At 51.7% G+C, this 18,380-nt stretch overlaps 2 protein-coding genes across 2 annotated transcripts in view; one reads left to right on the top strand and one right to left on the bottom strand.

Moving 5' to 3' along the window:
- The window catches only part of TDP1 (tyrosyl-DNA phosphodiesterase 1), a 217,538-nt gene that overhangs the window by 196,034 nt on the left and 3,124 nt on the right, over positions 1–18,380 (bottom strand). The gene's annotated exons all lie outside the window — the stretch shown is intronic.
- Positions 16,565–18,380, top strand: part of FOXN3 (forkhead box N3) — a 188,418-nt gene continuing 186,602 nt past the window's right edge. The window contains exon 1 of the mRNA XM_075331144.1: positions 16,565–16,795. The gene's annotated coding sequence lies outside the window, so the exon portion shown is untranslated. The remainder of the gene's footprint in view (positions 16,796–18,380) is intronic.

Here is an 18,380-nt window from a genome sequence, read left to right as displayed (position 1 = left end):
CACCGAATACTGAGGACGGAGGAGACGGGCGGTCCCTGAATACTGAGGACGGAGGAGACGGGCGGTCCCTGAATACTGAGGACGGAGGAGACGGGCGGTCCCTGAATACTGAGGACGGAGGAGACGGGCGGTCACTGAATACTGAGGACGGAGGAGACGGGCGGTCCCTGAATACTGAGGACGGAGGAGACGGGCGGTCCCTGAATACTGAGGACGGAGGAGACGGGCGGTCACTGAATACTGAGGACGGAGGAGGCGGGCGGTCCCTGAATACTGAGGACGGAGGAGGCGGGCGGTCCCTGAATACTGAGGACGGAGGAGACGGGCGGTCCCTGAATACTGAGGACGGAGGAGGCGGGCGGTCCCTGAATACTGAGGACGGAGGAGACGGGCGGTCCCTGAATACTGAGGACGGAGGAGACGGGCGGTCCCTGAATACTGAGGACGGAGGAGACGGGCGGTGCCTGAATACTGAGGACGGAGGAGACGGGCGGTCCCTGAATACTGAGGACGGAGGAGGCGGGCGGTCCCTGAATACTGAGGACGGAGGAGACGGGCGGTCCCTGAATACTGAGGACGGAGGAGACGGGCGGTCCCTGAATACTGAGGACGGAGGAGACGGGCGGTGCCTGAATACTGAGGACGGAGGAGACGGGCGGTCCCTGAATACTGAGGACGGAGGAGACGGGCGGTCCCTGAATACTGAGGACGGAGGAGACGGGCGGTCCCTGAATACTGAGGAGGTGGTGAGGGCAGTCAGAGTCTGGAGCAGGCGACCACAGGAGGCAGTGAGCTCACAATAATGGAATTCTTCTAGAAGCCGGGGAATCGCATAGCCGGGAGGATTTGGGGAGCCTGACCTCGCAGGGGTTGGACCCGGTGGCCCCTGAGGCCCCGCCAGCGCTCTCTGAGATCCTGTGGAGGATTCTGGCCATCACTGAACATTGAGGGGAATTTTTACATTTCTCTTTTTTTCATTCACTTTACATTTTCATTGATTATTTTTATCTATTAACCCTTCGATGGCTGCAGCATTTATTTCACACCTGAGGAAACCTTTTTCGCCGTCCTGTTACACACAAGAGGCCGATGCTGAAGATGCGGTATACAGGACAAAATAACCTGTGCCGGGTACAGTGGATATAGAAAGTCTACACACCCCTAGTAGAAGCCAAGGTTTTGTCATGTAAAACAATTCCATGAGAATCATTTCCGAACTGTTTCTACTTTTAATGTGGCCCATCATCTGCACACATCCACTCCAATTGTCTTTATCTACCTGACAAGATTTCAGAGAAGTAAAATGTGGTTGCATAAATTTACACACCCTTACACTAATACTTTGGTGAAGTCCACTGTGAATTTCTGGCAGCGTTCAGTCTTTGTCTCGGAGTCTATCACTTCTAGAATCTGTGATCTTTGCCACCTCTGTCAGATTGGGGGTCATCTCCTGTGTAGAGCGCCCTCTTCTGGTCACCACAGATTTTCCCTTGGACTCAGGTTTGGGATCGGCCATTCCACAACTTCCATCTGTTTTTGAAGAAGCCGTTCTGTTGCTGATTTTTTTAAGTCGCTTAGTGTTGGTGTACTGAAAACTGGAGTTCCTCTTCATCTTCAAATTTTTAGCAGAGGAAGCTGAAGGTTTTGACAGAATTTAACAAAATTGACTGATATTTGGAACTGTCCATAAATCCCTCCACCTTGACTAGTTCCAGCCCCAAAGCACAATGCTGCCTCCAGCATGCCTCACTGTGGGGAGAGTGATGCACAATGCTGCCTCTAGCATGCCTCACTGTGGGGAGGGTGATGCACAATGCTGTCTCCAGCATACCTCACTGTGGGGAGGGTGATGCACAATGCTGTCTCCAGCATACCTCACTGTGGGGAGGGTGATGCACAATGCGGCCTCCAACATGCCTCACTGTGGGGAGGGTGATGCACAATGCTACCTCCAGCATGCCTCACTGTGAGGAGGGTGATGCACAATGTTGCCTCCAACATGCCTTACTGTGGGGCGGGTGATGCACAATAATGCCTCCAACATGCCTCACTGTGGGAAGGGTGATGCACAATGCTACCTCCAGCACGCCTCACTGAGGGGAGAGTGATCTTCTGGTTGGTGATATGCAATTTGACTTTGAGCCAAACATTTGGAATTGTAGCAAAACGTTACACATTGGTCTCATCAGACATAAAACATTCCCCACATGCTTGTAGCAGACTTGATGGAGGTTTTGGCTTTTTCATTAATTTTTGAGGAACGTCCGGTTCTAAATTTCAGCCACTTCTTGATGACATCTTCACAGTGTCCATGGTAGATCTAATGCCTGAGAAATATTTATACCTTCTCTTGGTGGATTACTTTCCACAGGGAGATCCCTTTGCTGTGTTGTCAGCTGTTGATGAAACAGGAAATGTCAGGAAAATCCTCCTGGAACAGCGACACTTTTTCTGGGGATAATCAGAATCGCTGTAAATGACGGCGGCCGAGCGCTGATACTGTGTAACATGGAGGGAATGTGATCGGTGATTCTGGACTGATTAAAGAGGGTGTTGACACTTACGCAACCACATTATTGTCAACATGATTTCAGTGGATTTCTGCAGATTATGGGTGACATTAAAGATGGAAACCATTCTGAATTTTGTTTCTTGTTATCTGGTAATTTATCAGGGGCGTGCAGACTTTGTATAACCACACAATCACAGGACAGGAGACGTGGTCCTGTGCAGCGTCTTCACCCACAAAGCTCTATTTTTTTTTTTTGTTCTGATCTGGGCGCAGTACTTCGCTCCTATCGGTTGTGTTGCTCGTAGTTTCCCACGTGAATACTTTTGTGATAATTGAAACACATCCCAGATGGCGCACACGCACGCGGCATTAGGAAGCAGCACACATTTTAATTAGGTTAAATGAGAAATAAGGTGCTTGGCCGCTGGCGGCACGAGCGGCGGAGGTTACGGCTGCAGCCGCGTGGGCTCGGACCTGCGGAGCGGGTCCTGGAACTAAAGTGACGAGGGGTAAAGATTAGTTTTGTCTTATTACAAGTTAAAGGGAATTTAATTGTAACTCACGAGGCCCCGAGGCCAAAGCACCGCATGTGGCTCTTACAGGAGCGAGCGAGCGCCAAGAGGCGGATTTCACAAGCTTCGCTGCACTAATACAGTAGCACGCTGGCATCGCCCAAGAAAAAATAATCACCGGATCAGTCTCTGAATGGGTTAATTACCCTGTAGTTAAGCAGTGGGGCTCATTCACAAAGCGGAGGCTCCAAAAGTAGCGGATCCCGACCATTACCGACAATTGGGACAAGCGTCAGGATCGTACCGCGCCCGTGTGACGTTTCGTAGCTGTGGATGAATCCAGACATGCTCGACGATCGCTCCACTATCAAAGGCCTGAAATATTTCAGGTTTCTTTTTTAGCATTTACAATATCTCCGCTTGCTGCCAACAAAACTAAGAAGTTCAAAGCCAGTAATGACAGTGCGCTTCTCCCGGCTGATTACCATTATTACCATCGCTCACTGTCCGGGGTACTGAGACTTTTGCAACCCAAGGACACAATGTGATTACCCAGACCAATTGCAAGGACCGCACTAAAGTTACAAGGTATCGCCATCTGAGAGGTTTAGAGTATAGAAAAAGTGCTGGATCCACTCCCAGGACGCCCGTCCATCCGGGTCTCCATCTCCACCAGTTATCCATGCTCTATCCGTTATTATCCGCAATGCCACTTCTCCGTCCCTCCTATATATGATTATGTAGTGTCCGCCAATACTACCGCCCCACAGTCTGTCTGCTCTAACTGTAAAGAACCCTTCCCAATTCAGCTGCCGGAATCTCCTGTCCTCCCACAGTAACAAATGCTCCTGATCCTTTTCTAATACCCCTCTATTCTACACACAGTGGAACCTTGGATTACGAGCATAATCTGCTCCGGGAGTGAGCTCTTAAACCAAGTTAGGCTATGTGCGCACAGTGCGTTTTTGCGGCGTTTTTCGGGTGCGTTTTTGGCCTCAAAACTGCAGGACTTTGCTTCCCCAGCAAAGTCTATGAGTTTTCATTTTTGCTGTCCGCACACAACTGTTTTTTTAAGCTGCGTTTTTGAGCTTGAAAAAAAAAATGGACATGTCAATTCTTTCCTGCGTTTTTCTGCGTTTTCCACCCATGCAATGCATTGGAAAAACGCAGCAAAACGCAGAGGTTAAAAACGCAGCAAAACGTAGCCAAAAACGCACCAAATCGTGGCAAAAAAACGCATGCGTTTTTTGATGCATTTTTTTCGACGCAGGTGCGTTTTTGTGCGTTTTAGCGGCCAAAAACGCACAAAAACGCAGTGTCAAAAAAACGCAGTGTGCGCACATAGCCTTACTCTTATATATCAAAGCAATTTTCCCATAGGAAATAATTGAAGCGCAGACAATTCGTTCCACAACCCAAAAAATATTTACTGTATTTATACAAACTTATTACAGTACAGTAATACAAAATAATGTCCTGTATTCATATACAATTACAGGACATTAATACATAATACTGTGCAGTAGAGTAAAAAAGATATAAAGCAAATTAAACTGCACATTACTTTACAATAGAATTGTTGGTGTGCGGGAGGTACAATACAAGCAATGTGCTGCACTGGTTACCAGAAAGTGCAATACTGTATCCACAAATAGAAGTGCTATATAGTATATACTGTACTGTGCAATGGTATACTGCATACAGTATGGGCGGCACGGTGGCTCAGTGGTTAGCACTGCAGTCTTATAGTGGCTGAGTGGTTAGCACTGGAGTCTTGTGGTGGCTCAGTGGTTAGCATTGCAGTCTTATAGTGGCTGAGTGGTTAGCACTGCAGTCTTGTGTGGCTCAGTGGTTAGCATTGCAGTCTTATAGTGGCTGAGTGGTTAGCACTGCTGTCTTGTGGTGGCTCAGTGGTTAGCACTGCTGTCTTGTGGTGACTCTCGTTAGCACTGCAGTCTCGTGGTGACTCAGTGGTTAGCACTGCAGTCTTGTGGTAGCTCAGTGGTTAGCCCTTCAGTCTTGTGGTAGCTCAGTGGTTAGCACTGCAGTCTTGTGGTGGCTCAGTGGTTAGCACTGTAGTCTTGTGGTGGCTCAGTGGTTAGCACTGCAGCCTTGTAGCGTTGGGGTCCTGGGTTCAAATCCCACCAAGGACACATCTGCAAGGAGTTTGTATGTTCTCCCCGTGTTTGCGTGGGTTTCCTCCGGGTACTCCAGTTTCCTCCCACACACCAAAGACATACAGATAGGGACTTTAGATTGTGAGCCCCAATGGGGACAGTGTTCCTGATGTACGTAAAGCGCTGCGGAATATGTTCGCGTTATATAAAATAAAGATTAGATTAGATTAAAGATTAGTACATCTGTACAGAAAGTTACCTCCAGAGCGGGTCAGAGCGCGGTGAACGGACAGAACCGGACGTGTGCACAGTGAATATTTGCTCTTATTGCAAAGCATTGCTCTTAAACCAAGTTACAAATTTGTGAAAATCTTTGCTTGTTTTGCAAAACTCTCTCAAACAAAGTTACTCTTAATCCAAAGTTGCACTGTATAAATGAGATCTCCTCTGAGGTTGCATTGTATAAATGAGATCTCCTCTGAGGTTGCACTGTATAAATGAGATCTCCTCTGAGGTTGCACTGTATGAATGAGATCTCCTCTGAGGTTGCACTGTATGAATGAGATCTCCTCTGAGGTTGCACTGTATGAATGAGATCTCCTCTGAGGTTGCACTGTATAAATGAGATCTCCTCTGAGGTTGCACTGTATGAATGAGATCTCCTCTGAGGTTGCACTGTATAAATGAGATCTCCTCTGAGGTTGCACTGTATAAATGAGATCTCCTCTGAGGTTGCACTGTATGAATGAGATCTCCTCTGAGGTTGCACTGTATAAATGAGATCTCCTCTGAGGTTGCACTGTATAAATGAGATCTCCCTCTGAGGTTGCACTGTATAAATGAGATCTCCTCTGAGGTTGCACTGTATAAATGAGATCTCCTCTGAGGTTGCACTGTATGAATGAGATCTCCTCTGAGGTTGCACTGTATAAATGAGATCTCCTCTGAGGTTGCACTGTATAATGAGATCTCCTCTGAGGTTGCACTGTATAAATGAGATCTCTGAGGTTGCACTGTATAAATGAGATCTCCTCTGAGGTTGCACTGTATAAATGAGATCTCCTCTGAGGTTGCACTGTATAAATGAGATCTCCTCTGAGGTTGCACTGTATAAATGAGATCTCCTCTGAGGTTGCACTGTATGAATGAGATCTCCTCTGAGGTTGCACTGTATAAATGAGATCTCCTCTGAGGTTGCACTGTATGAATGAGATCTCCTCTGAGGTTGCACTGTATAAATGAGATCTCCTCTGAGGTTGCACTGTATGAATGAGATCTCCTCTGAGGTTGCACTGTATAAATGAGATCTCCTCTGAGGTTGCATTGTATAAATGAGATCTCCTCTGAGGTTGCACTGTATAAATGAGATCTCCTCTGAGGTTGCACTGTATGAATGAGATCTCCTCTGAGGTTGCACTGTATGAATGAGATCTCCTCTGAGGTTGCACTGTATGAATGAGATCTCCTCTGAGGTTGCACTGTATAAATGAGATCTCCTCTGAGGTTGCACTGTATGAATGAGATCTCCTCTGAGGTTGCACTGTATAAATGAGATCTCCTCTGAGGTTGCACTGTATAAATGAGATCTCCTCTGAGGTTGCACTGTATGAATGAGATCTCCTCTGAGGTTGCACTGTATAAATGAGATCTCCTCTGAGGTTGCACTGTATAAATGAGATCTCCTCTGAGGTTGCACTGTATAAATGAGATCTCCTCTGAGGTTGCACTGTATAAATGAGATCTCCTCTGAGGTTGCACTGTATGAATGAGATCTCCTCTGAGGTTGCACTGTATAAATGAGATCTCCTCTGAGGTTGCACTGTATAAATGAGATCTCCTCTGAGGTTGCACTGTATAAATGAGATCTCTGAGGTTGCACTGTATAAATGAGATCTCCTCTGAGGTTGCACTGTATAAATGAGATCTCCTCTGAGGTTGCACTGTATAAATGAGATCTCCTCTGAGGTTGCACTGTATAAATGAGATCTCCTCTGAGGTTGCACTGTATGAATGAGATCTCCTCTGAGGTTGCACTGTATAAATGAGATCTCCTCTGAGGTTGCACTGTATGAATGAGATCTCCTCTGAGGTTGCACTGTATAAATGAGATCTCCTCTGAGGTTGCACTGTATGAATGAGATCTCCTCTGAGGTTGCACTGTATAAATGAGATCTCCTCTGAGGTTGCACTGTATGAATGAGATCTCCTCTGAGGTTGCACTGTATAAATGAGATCTCCTCTGAGGTTGCACTGTATAAATGAGATCTCCTCTGAGGTTGCACTGTATGAATGAGATCTCCTCTGAGGTTGCACTGTATGAATGAGATCTCCTCTGAGGTTGCACTGTATGAATGAGATCTCCTCTGAGGTTGCACTGTATGAATGAGATCTCCTCTGAGGTTGCACTGTATAAATGAGATCTCCTCTGAGGTTGCACTGTATAAATGAGATCTCCTCTGAGGTTGCACTGTATGAATGAGATCTCCTCTGAGGTTGCACTGTATAAATGAGATCTCCTCTGAGGTTGCACTGTATGAATGAGATCTCCTCTGAGGTTGCACTGTATAAATGAGATCTCCTCTGAGGTTGCACTGTATAAATGAGATCTCCTCTGAGGTTGCACTGTATGAATGAGATCTCCTCTGAGGTTGCACTGTATGAATGAGATCTTCTCTGAGGTTGCACTGTATAAATGAGATCTCCTCTGAGGTTGCACTGTATGAATGAGATCTTCTCTGAGGTTGCACTGTATGAATGAGATCTCCTCTGAGGTTGCACTGTATAAATGAGATCTCCTCTGAGGTTTTTTTTCTAAGCTAATTACACCCATCTTTTCCAGCCTCTCATATTAGCAGAGACCTTTCCCCCCCGTAATGTAGAGGCCCTTCCTCCCCGTGTAATCACTATCAGGGTTATGTTCACATGTTGCATTTTTGCAACGTCTTTTTTTTTATGCAAATTAAAAAACTTCTTTTTACAGTAAAAACTGAGATTTCAGAAATCTCATGCACATGCATCTTTTTGTTTTCCTGACTGAATTGGAAAACTACGTTTGTTTTTTTTTTCTTTCAAATCTGAGACAATGGTTTCAACATTTTTGGGGTTTTTTTGCAAGTGTTTTTTTCCATTTCCAGACTCTCGGGGACAAGGTGCAGTTTTGGCTGCAGTTTTTGTGACAATAAAACTGCAGCGTGCGCATGTAGCCTTAGAAAGGAATGAATGCAAAATATGCAGCAGCGTTTTTCACAGCATCATCACTGATTTACTGTAGACGTAGACAAAGCACTCCTGTAATCCACTCCTTACAGCAGGTTGTGGCTGCAGAAAACCATTATGTGTGAACATAGTCTTAAATTTCATTGGCCGGGTATTTTCCCACGCAGAGGTTTTTTCTCCATCCCATCTATTCATAAAGAGATTAAAAATAATTAATCCTAACCTTGTGGCCCCCACTGCTCCCAGTACTGATCCTTGTGGCCCCCATGGCTCCCAATACTAATCATTGTGGTCTCCACTGCTCCCAATACTAATCATTGTGGTCCCCACTGCTCCCAATACTAATCATTGTGGTCCCCACTGCTCCCAATACTAATCATTGTGGTCCCCACTGCTCCCAGAACTGTATCATGTGGCCCCTACTGCTCCCAGTACGGATCCTTGAGGGTCCCCACTGCTCCCAGTACAGATCCTTGTGGCCCTTACTTCTCCCGGTACTGATCCTTGAGGTCCCCATTGCTCCCAGTACTGATCCTTGAGATCCCCACTGCTCCCAATACTAATCATTGTGGCCCCCACTGCTCCCAGAACTGTATCACGTGGCCCCCACTGCTCCCAGTACTGATCCTTGAGGTCCCCACTGTTCCCAGTACTGATCCTTGAGGTCCCCACTGCTCCCAGTACTGATCCTTGAGGTCCCCACTGCTCCCAGTACTGATCCTTGAGGTCCCCACTGCTCCCAGTACTGATCCTTGAGGTCCCCACTGCTCCCAGTACTGATCCTTGAGGTCCCCACTGCTCCCAGTACTGATCCTTGAGGTCCCCACTGTTCCCAGTACTGATCCTTGAGGTCCCCACTGCTCCCAGTACTGATCCTTGAGGTCCCCACTGCTCCCAGTACTGATCCTTGAGGTCCCCACTGCTCCCAGTACTGATCCTTGAGATCCCCACTGCTCCCAGTACTGATCCTTGAGGTCCCCACTGCTCCCAGTACTGATCCTTGAGGTCCCCACTGCTCCCAGTACTGATCCTTGAGGTTCCCACTGCTCCCAGTACTGATCCTTGAGGTCTCCACTGCTCCCAGTACTGATCCTTGAGGTCCCCACTGCTCCCAGTACTGATCCTTGAGATCCCCACTGCTCCCAGTACTGATCCTTGAGGTCCCCACTGCTCCCAGTACTGATCCTTGAGGTCCCCACTGCTCCCAGTACTGATCCTTGAGGTCCCCACTGCTCCCAGTACTGATCCTTGAGATCCCCACTGCTCCCAGTACTGATCCTTGAGGTCCCCACTGCTCCCAGTACTGATCCTTGAGGTCCCCACTGCTCCCAGTACTGATCCTTGAGGTCCCCACTGCTCCCAGTACTGATCCTTGAGGTCCCCACTGCTCCAGGTACAGATCCTTGAGGTCCCCACTGCTCCCAGTACTGATCCTTGAGGTCCCCCACTGTTCCCAGTACTGATCCTTGAGGTCCCCACTGCTCCCAGTACTGATCCTTGAGGTCCCCACTGCTCCCAGTACTGATCCTTGAGGTCCCCACTGCTCCCAGTACTGATCCTTGAGGTCCCTACTGCTGACTGCAGCCCATTTGGAGACTATAACATTTGCATTGGGTGCTGCGCAGAACAGCACTGCAGGATGTGCACCCGAGTCTAAACTATCCTGTATAATATTTCCAGCCTGTCCTCTAGACTGGATACCATCTGCACAGGGGTGTTCTGTTTACCGCATAGAGGATTGTCTCCACTGACACATTGCAGCGAGTCCTCAGCTGTGTGAGCAGGCCTGGTGGGTTAGCAGTCACACAGGAGTGCAGGGTTACTTACATAGGACGGGGACGAGCGGTTAAATGATTCATTAATAGCTGTATCCGCGGATCGATTGGCGATTCTCCGGAGATTATACTGTATGTGACTTCCTGCTCTGATAACACCGAGATCCTGTTATCGCCACTTATCGCCCTAAATCAACATCAGGCGCTGATTATGGCGGCTATTGTCACCCACTCAGGTTCACTTATTGACTTTCTATTCGGGGGTAGGAGCGCTCCTCCGACCTCTGGCGCCCAAAGATGGATGATCACGGCGTCCGTCACCGGCGTCCGTCACCGGCGTCCGTCACCGGCGTCAGATCTGCGCAGGATCCGCGTACAATCGTACGTCCACCTTCCCCTCCCTCGTCTCTGGTGATATAGCATGGAGGATAAGCCAATGTGTACATTAATGGGGTGTGGAATGGTTTTATTGTTTGTTGTTTTTTTACAAGTTTACTTATTACTTGGAGGGTCGCCGCAATTTTGAGAAATCCCCCTCCCCCCCCCCCCCCCCCCCAGCAAATCCGATGTCTATGGAGCTGTCGTATGTAGTAGCCTCATGGCTGTGATCTGAGCGGCCCTCCGGCCGTCTGACCCCCTCCCCATTGGCCACTGAGCAGGAAATGTGAGTCTTCCAGAATAAAATATGAAGGAGGAGATTGTGGTATTACAAAAAGTACTGCACTATGGGGCTCAGGTGGTGGTTACCAAAATCCGACCCATCCGATCATATGATCTGTATAAGGGGCCTTTGTATACAGAGCGTAAAGCAGCCCACCCGTCCTGGGGTGGATGAAGAGTGTATGGGACCTGGCCCCCGCCGATCAACTCGCCCCCAACCCCGAAAAAGGATGTGTTTATTAATACTCTTCTCGAGAAGATAAATGTCCTCCAGTGGGGTCTAGAGGGAAAAAGAGGAGGACGGATAAGGGTGGCGGAGGACAGTGGAGGAGAACTGAGGAACCTCGAGGGTGGAGAGGAGGACGGCGGAGTCTGGGGGATGGAGAACGATGGAGGAGTTTGCAGGAGGACAGAGGAGCCTGGAGGGTGGAGGAGGACATAGGAAGAAGGAGGCCTGAGGAGGACAGAGGAGACTGGGGGGGGCGGAGAAGGATGGAAGAATGTGGAGGATGGAGAAACTTAGAGGACAGAGGAGACTGAAGGGTGAAGGAAGATGGAGGACTTTGAAAGATGGAGAAGTCTGGAGGGCGGACAAGAACAGAGGAGTCTAGAGGATGGTGGAGGAGAACAGAGGAGCCTGGGGTTCAGTGGAGGACAGAGGAACATGGGGGGCAGAGGAGGACAGAATAGCCTGGGGGCAGAGGCGCTTGAAAGGAGGAGAAGCCATGAGGACAAAGGAGTCTGGGGGCGGAGGAGGATTGAGGAGCCTGGGGGCGGAGGATGACGGAAGAGACTGGGGTGCAGAGGATGACGGAGGAGCTTGGGGGCTGAGGATAATGGAGGAGACTAGGGGGCGGAGGATGACGGAAGAGACTGGAGGGTGAAGGACAACAGAGGAGACTGGGGTGCGGAGGAGCTTGGGGTGCGGAGGATAATGGAGGACACTGGGGGGCGGAGGATGACGGAGAAGAACTGGGGTGCAAAGTATCACGGAGGAGCTTGGGGTGCAGAGGATAACGGAGGAGACTGGGGGGCGGAGGATAACGGAGAAGACTGGGGGGGCGGAGGATGACGGAGGAGACTGGGGGGCGGAGGATGACGGAGGAGACTGGGGGCGGAGGATGACGGAGGAGACTGGGGGGCGGAGGATGACGGAGGAAACTGGGGGGCGGAGGATGACGGAAGAGACTGGGGTGCAGAGGATGACGGAGGAGACTGGGGGGCGGAGGATGACGGAGGAGACTGGGGGGCGGAGGATAACGGAGGAGACTGGGGGGGCGGAGGAGACTGGAAGGTAAAGGACAACAGAGGAGACTGGGGGTGGAGGATGACGGAGGAGACTGGGGGGCGGAGGATAACGGAGGAGACTGGGGGGCGGAGGAGACTGGAAGGTAAAGGACAACAGAGGAGACTGGGGGCGGAGGATGACGGAGGAGACTGGGGGCGGAGGATGACGGAGGAGACTGGGGGGCGGAGGATGACGGAGGAGACTGGGGGGCGGAGGATGACGGAGGAGACTGGGGGGCGGAGGATGACGGAGGAGACTGGGGGGCGGAGGATGACGGAGGAGACTGGGGGGCGGAGGATGACGGAGGAGACTGGGGGGCGGAGGAGACTGGAAGGTAAAGGACAACAGAGGAGACTGGGGGGCGGAGGATACTGGAGGGTGGAGGACGATGGAGGAGACTGGGGGTGGTGGAAGGCGGAAGCACCTGGGGTGGAGGAGGACTGAGGAGTCTGGAGGGTGGGAAAACAGATGACTGCTCGGCCAATAGTTTCGTTCTGTAGATATGGGACTGATTATAGGGCTGAGTAACGATCTGGAGTCTGTCACTAGGTGTTTGCTCCCCATCTGAGAGCAGCGTAATGTAGAGATAGAGACCCTGATTCCAGCGATATGTCACTGAGCTGTCTCCTCTGCTGCAGATCTCGCAGTTAGGCCTCGGTTCCACTTGGGTTTTGCACAGACGAGTGCCATCCAATAAAACATCGGATTGCTCTCACACCAGTGCAAAGGTATAGGGCAGTGTCCATCTACGATGATTTCAGATGCCATAGTGGTATGCGGAACGAATCACAGCATGATACGTTTGGCAGCGACTCTCGGCTCACGCACCCCCATACAAGTCTACGGGAGCGTGTGAAACCTTGCACTGCACTCACATGTCATCTGACCGCAGTGCGATGTACGCAGAGACAGACAGCGGAGGAGATGGAGAAAGTGCTCCCTCCCTCTCCTCCACAGCTGTGATATGATCACAAGATGGCATCAGTCGCATGACCCTCGGGTGACGCTCGCAGCAGAGGGTCATTAGCATATCACATACGATGCTCTCGCATCTCGCAAGTGGAACTGTACCCTTATACAGAGCTAAGGAATATGCTGGACTACTTGCAGCACACCAAGTAGTCCTGTAATGATAATATCCTGCTGATTTTTCAGTGATTTTTATCAAAAGCAGCTCAGTAAGTGACACATCGCTAGAATCAGGGTCTCTGCCCGTACGCTATGCTGCTCTCAGATTACGTGGTAAAAACCCGGTGACAGATTCCCTTTAACCAGTCTATTACCATTAGGATCCAGAAGTCCTGTGATCACAGCTCTGGACAGGACTGGAGTGATGGAGCATCAGTGTGAGGTGGAGAGCAATGCTAGATTTCATCCACACTGCTGCGCTACACACACACACACACACACACACACTGCTGCGCTACACACACACACACACACTGCTGCGGTACACACACACACACACTGCTGCGGTACACACACACACACACACATACACTGCTGCGGTACACACACACACACACTGCTGCGGTTCACACACACACACACACACACACACTGCTGCGCTACACACACACACACACTGCTGCGGTACACACACACACTGCTGCGGTACACACACACACACACACTGCTGCGGTACACACACACACACACACACACACACTGCTGCGGTACACACACACACACTTCTGCCGTACACACACACACACACACTGCTGCGGTACACACACACACTGCTGACGTACACGCGCACACACACACTGCTGCGGTACACACACACACACACACACACACACACTGCTGCGGTTCTCACACACACACACACACACACACACACTGCTGCGGTTCACACACACACACTGCTGTGGTTCACACACACACACACACACACTGCTGTGGTTCACACACACACACTGCTGCGGTTCACACACACACACACTGCTGCGGTTCACACACACACACACACACACACACACACTGCTGCGGTTCACACACACACACACACACTGCTATGGTTCACACACACACACACACTGCCGCGGTTCACGCACACACACTGCCGCGGTTCACGCACACACACACTGCCGCGGTTCACGCACACACACTGCCGCGGTTCACGCACACACACTGCCGCGGTTCACACACACACACACACACTGCCGCGGTTCACACACACACACACTGCCGCGGTTCACGCACACACACTGCCGCGGTTCACGCACACACACTGCCGCGGTTCACGCACACACACTGCCGCGGTTCACGCACACACACTGCCGCGGTTCACGCACACACACTGCCGCGGTTCACGCACACACACTGCTGCGGTTCACACACACACACACACACACACACACACTGCTGCGGTTCACACACACACACACACTGCTGCGGTTCACACACACACTGCTGCGGTTCACACACACACACACTGCTGCGGTACACACACACACACACACTGCTGTGGTTCACACACACACACTGCCGCGGTTCACACACACACACACTGCCGCGGTTCACACACACACACACACACACTGCCGTGGTTCACACACACACACACACACACACACTGCTGTGGTTCACACACACACACTGCCGCGGTTCACACACACACACACTGCCGTGGTTCACACACACACACACACACACTGCCGCGGTTCACACACACACACACACACACACACTGCCGCGGTTCACACACACACACACACACACACACACACACACACCGCCATAATATATCCTGCAATGTCTCTCCAAACCCGAGCTTCAGTTTTAGTCTCTGAAGGGAAAGGCTGAAAAATCTTCAACAAAAAGCAAAAAAAACCAAACCCCCCTATCTTTGTGCTGAACTCCCTGCGCTTCCATCAGTGAGCGCACATTAAAGGCTTTCATCAACTTCCAAAGCATCCTGGTTCACTAATGTGTACGGATCGCTACGGAGAACACAAGTAGGTCAGGTAGAGGCGCGGGGGCCGGGTCTGCACCCCTCATCAATGTCTGCATGAACCGCTTCAGGCGGGGACGTATGTGGGTAACAATAGGGGTTCAGGGGAGGATTCTGAGCTCCGCGCTGCGTGTCGCCTGCAGAGGCAGTGGCGACGGGTGACGGTTTATGTATGTAATAAGTTTTTATTTTTTTTAGTAATTTGCAGTTTTTTTTACGTAAAAAACCCCAACTTTGTAATTTTTCTCTTTTTTTATTTGCATCTTGGTGCTGCTGTTGCTGTGTTGCTAGAGGTGGATCTAGACATTATCAGTCTCCTTCCCCCTCTGGCAGCCATATAGTTGCTCATACTTCCCCTGCACAGGTCGTTGCCCGGTCTTCTCTCTTCCAGGGGGACAGCTCTGATTATGTTTTTTATTCTAAAGTCCACCCTAAATGCACAAATCCTGAGGTGGCGGGTCGTGCTGCACAGTGCCCAGGGGAAGGGGGGGGGGCACGCTGCACAGTGCCCAGGGGAAGGGGGGGGGGGGGCTCGCTGCACAGTGCCCAGGGGAAGGGGGGGGGGGGGCTCGCTGCACAGTGCCCAGGGGAAGGGGGGGGGCTCGCTGCACAGTGCCCAGGGGAAGGGGGGGGGGGGGCTCGCTGCACAGTGCCCAGGGGAAGGGGGGGGGGGGGCTCGCTGCACAGTGCCCAGGGGAAGGGGGGGGGGCTCGCTGCACAGTGCCCAGGGGAAGGGGGGGGGGGCTCGCTGCACAGTGCCCAGGGGGAAGGCTCGCTGCACAGTGCCCAGGGGAAGGGGGGGGCTCGCTGCACAGTGCCCAGGGGAAGGGGGGCTCGCTGCACAGTGCCCAGGGGGGGGGGGCTTGCTGCACAGTGCCCAGGGGAAGGGGGGGGCTCGCTGCACAGTGCCCAGGGGAAGGGGGGCTCGCTGCACAGTGCCCAGGGGGGGGGCTTGCTGCACAGTGCCCAGGGGAAGGGGGGGGGGCTCGCTGCACAGTGCCCAGGGGAAGGGGGGGGGGCTCGCTGCACAGTGCCCAGGGGAAGGGGGGGGGCTCGCTGCACAGTGCCCAGGGGAAGGGGGGGGGGCGCTCGCTGCACAGTGCCCAGGGGAAGGGGGGGGGGCGCTCGCTGCACAGTGCCCAGGGGAAGGGGGGGGGGGGCTCGCTGCACAGTGCCCAGGGGAAGGGGGGCTCGCTGCACAGTGCCCGGGGGGGGGGGGGGCTTGCTGCACAGTGCCCAGGGGAAGGGGGGGGGCTCGCTGCACAGTGCCCAGGGGAAGGGGGGGGGGCTCGCTGCACAGTGCCCAGGGGAAGGGGGGGGGGCTCGCTGCACAGTGCCCAGGGGAAGGGGGGGGGGCTCGCTGCACAGTGCCCAGGGGAAGGGGGGGCTCGCTGCACTCTCCTGTGCAGGTATACGGTAGCAGTAGGGTGTGGACGGCCGCTGATGTCAGCCATGCTCACCAAACTGGTTATTGGAAGTGGTCATGTGACCTGTGAAGCTGCTGACGCCTTCCAGCGACACTCACAGGCGACATGTTTTGGAGTATTCGGTTTGGTCCCAGGTCTTCGGGATAAGAGGCTGCAGCCGATGGTGGAGAGATCGGACGAGCAGGCGCATTGTTCGCTCGGTCCAGAAGAGACCTGTGGAGGCCAGTGACAGTGCACACACCTAGCAATCCTCCGCCATGCTGCAGCCCGTCCTGTAGAGACGAGACCGGAGAAGTGTCCAGTACAATGTGACAGGAGCGCAGAGGAGCAAGGTAAAAGCCCGAACATAAAGAGGGTCACAAACAATATTACAGTATATCCTGTATTATCCTCCAGAGCTGCACTCACTATTCTGCTGGTGCACTCACTGTGTACATACATTACTGATCCTGAGTGACCTCCTGTATTATCCTCCAGAGCTGCACTCACTATTCTGCTGGTGCACTCACTGTGTACATACATTACATTACTGATCCTGAGTTACCTCCTGTATTATACTCCAGAGCTGCACTCACTATTCTGCTGGTGCACTCACTGTGTACATACATTACTTTACTGATCCTGAGTTACATCCTGTATTATACTCCAGAGCTGTACTCACTATTCTGCTGGTGCACTCACTGTGTACATACATTACTTTACTGATCCTGAGTTACCTCCTGTATTATACTCCAGAGCTGCACTCACTATTCCCCAGTAACATATCATCTGACTCGCTGTATCAGAGGGGCAGAGTCGTCATACACATTAGACTATTGTCACCTCAGCCCGGTGATATGATGGCTTTTGCAGTCTAATGTGTATGGAGGCGGATGATTTCGGGGAGACGAGGCTTCGGCGTGCTGGGGGCTTCTGATTAATTTATCAGTCTGATAAGCCGGCTCCGGAGGAGTGATGAGCTGCAGAGCGACGTTCCTATGTATGGAGGAGTGATGAGCTACAGAGCGACGCTCCTATGTATGGAGGAGTGATGAGCTACAGAGCGACGCTCCTGTGTATGGAGGAGTGATGAGCTGCAGAGCGACGCTCCTGTGTATAGAGAAGTGATGAGCTGCAGAGCGACGCTCCTGTGTATGGAGGAGTGATGAGCTGCAGAGCGACGCTCCTGTGTATGGATGAGCTGCAGAGCGACGCTCCTGTGTATGGATGAGCTGCAGAGCGACGCTCCTGTGTATGGAGGAGTGATGAGCTGCAGAGCGACGCTCCTGTGTATGGAGGAGTGATGAGCTGCAGAGCGACGCTCCTGTGTATGGAGGAGTGATGAGCTGCAGAGCGACGCTCCTGTGTATGGATGAGCTGCAGAGCGACGCTCTGTGTATGGATCCATCCTTGGATTTATCTTTTCCTACATCTGATAACTGCAGAGTGCGAAGTGTAAAGACAATTCCCAGAATGGCAATCCCCAGAGCAGACAGAAATGGCGGGAGCGGTGACCGGGGAGTGCCCACCTTATCTCCCCGGGCCAGACATTATAGTGACTGGTGTAGAATACTCGGCTGCAGGGTCCGGCATTATACTCAGAATAGTCGGCTGTCACTGTGCAGACGACTTCAGTGTGGATCAATGTTGGACACAGAAATACAATCTATTGCTCGCTGTTATCAGCCATGTCCGGTAGAGGAAGTAATGGCTGCCGTACTCCTCCATAGGGTGCGCTCACACGAGTGTATGACTCGCACGATTATCGTATCACCTGGCGCGGCCGCGCACTCTCCGGACAGGAGCGGGCCAGCTGCTTGTATTTCTATGCAGCTGAGACGCTCGTGTCCAGAGTGTGCGGCCGCGCCGGGTGATACGATAATCGTGCGCGTCATACACTCGTGTGAGCGCACCCTTTATACAGAGTGACAGAATGTG

The sequence above is a fragment of the Anomaloglossus baeobatrachus genome, chromosome 12 (genome assembly GCF_048569485.1).
Source record: "Anomaloglossus baeobatrachus isolate aAnoBae1 chromosome 12, aAnoBae1.hap1, whole genome shotgun sequence".
NCBI classification, from domain to species: domain Eukaryota; kingdom Metazoa; phylum Chordata; class Amphibia; order Anura; family Aromobatidae; genus Anomaloglossus; species Anomaloglossus baeobatrachus.
Note: the sequence above shows the minus strand (reverse complement) of the source record. Positions and strands in the feature narration are given on the sequence as shown.